The sequence below is a fragment of the Capsicum annuum genome, chromosome 8, assembly GCF_002878395.1.
Source record: "Capsicum annuum cultivar UCD-10X-F1 chromosome 8, UCD10Xv1.1, whole genome shotgun sequence".
NCBI lineage: Eukaryota > Viridiplantae > Streptophyta > Magnoliopsida > Solanales > Solanaceae > Capsicum > Capsicum annuum.
The window spans coordinates 31,670,386-31,672,415 of NC_061118.1; the positions used below are offsets into that span (position 1 = coordinate 31,670,386).

Genomic DNA, 2,030 nt, shown 5'->3' on the forward strand with positions numbered 1-2,030 from the left:
TGAGCCAGGAGGTAGGTAGGAATTGAAATAAAATATGGTCCAATTTTTGAATTTTGTGGGGCAATTTCATGGGCTTTCACATGAGGATCCACAGCAACACATACAAACCTTCCTGGAAATAAGTGATACATACATTCCTGAAGATGTGAATACTTATTATGTCAGATTGACCCTCTGCCCTTTTTCTCTAAATGTGCAAGCAAAGAGGTGGCTACTTACTGGACCACCACATTCTATCACTTCTTGAGAAGATTGTGCTCAGAAGTTCCTTATTCAATTTTTTCCAACCCAGAAGTTTGCAGGATTGAGGAGTGAGATCTTTAGTTTCAAACAAAAAGATGAAAGAAATCTCTACCAAGCTTGGGAGAGATTTAAAGGCATGCTAATAAATTGTCCTTATCAGCATCAATCGAATGATGTCTTGGTGCACACTTTATAGAAGGCCTTGAGTCAAATACAAATATTCTCTTGGATGCAGTAGTAGGAGGCCAAGCTTTGGAGAAAACTTATGAAGAATTGTATACATTGTTGAATCAAATCTCACAAGGGAATCCGGACTGGCATAAAGACTCAAAGAGTGCTCCCAAGAAGGTTACAGGCATATTGGAGGTAGATCAATTCACTGCATTATAGACACAGATTGCCACCATGCAAAATCATATGACTACTCAGCTGAACAACCTAAAGTTGGGTGTGACACAACTAGCAGCTACGTCAAATATAGTTTAATAAGTATATTTGTGGTGTCAGGTTTTTAGAAGTGGTGAGCATAAACAAGATGCATGTTCTGTTAATCTAGATTCAGTCATCTACATAGGGAGTGCAAATCGTTAGGGTCAACAGAATTTTGGCAACACGTATAATCCCAATTGGATAAACCACCCTAATTTCTCATGGGGCGAAAATCAAGCACAGAATGCAAATCAGTACAAGGGACCAGTGCAACCAAGTCCACAGTCAGCTCAGATTAATCAGGTGAACGCTCAGAATAGCAATGTGGAGGAGTTGATTCAGCAGTTGATGTCTCAACAAGCAAAGATTGCAGCATATATAAAGACAAAACAGGCACAGTTTGCAGCTGAGTTAAAGAGTCAACAATTGCTTACAAGAAATCTAGAGTTACTGTTGTGTAAAATTGTAGTATTATAGAATACAAGTCCACAAGGAGCATTACCTAGCGATAGAGAGGCAAATCCAAAGAAGGTAAATGCAGTTACAACAAAGAGTGGATTGCAAACTAAGAAGATGGTTTAGGAGTTGGACAGTCCCACAGTTATTAATAACAGTTTGAAAGATAATGCAGAGTTGGAAGCTAAGGAAAAAGAGGCTAATGATAAAATTTGTGCTGAAAATAAGACTATCCCCTTACCCTTTTCTGAAAGTGAAAGAAAGCATCAAGAGAAATCAAGTTATAAGAAGTTTCTAGATCTTCTAAAGAAGGTTCAAGTAAATCTTCCTCTTGTTGATATTCTGCAGAGTGTGCCGAAATATGCTAAATAATTTAAGGATATTGTTTCCAATAAGAATCGAATGATCAAATATGCCATAGTTGCACTTACTCAAGAGTGCACGTCCAAAATTCAAAACAAACTGCCTATGAAGTTGAAGAATTCAGGTAGTTTCACCTTGCAGATTACTATTGGACAAACTATTTGTGCACGTGGGTTGTGTGACTTTGGTTCTAGCATAAATTTCATGCCCACATCCTAGTATAGGAAGATGGGTCTTGGGAGTCCCAAACCTACGACTATTATATTATAGTTAGCGGATAGGTCCCTTGCTAGGTCAGATGGTATTATTAAAGATGTGTTAGTGCAAGTAGTATCTTTGATTTTCTCGGTGGATTTTGTGATTCTTGACATTGGGGGTGATCCTATTGTTCTATTTATTTTGGGACAACCCTTCTTAGCAATAGAACTGTCACTTATTGATGTGGCAGCTGGAAAAATGACAATGTGAGCACACAACAAAGTAGAAGATTTTGATATGTACAAAGCATTGAAACTGGCATCCATATATGAGGAGTTGTC

General features: G+C 38.0%; 1 non-coding gene across 1 annotated transcript; it reads right to left on the reverse strand.

The window, feature by feature from the left end:
* Window positions 1–301: 301 nt before the first annotated feature.
* On the reverse strand, window positions 302–411 carry LOC124886787. Its single transcript, XR_007044196.1, has one exon. It is a non-coding gene; the product is annotated as a small nucleolar RNA R71 (small nucleolar RNA).
* Between the last annotated feature and the right edge of the window lie 1,619 nt (window positions 412–2,030).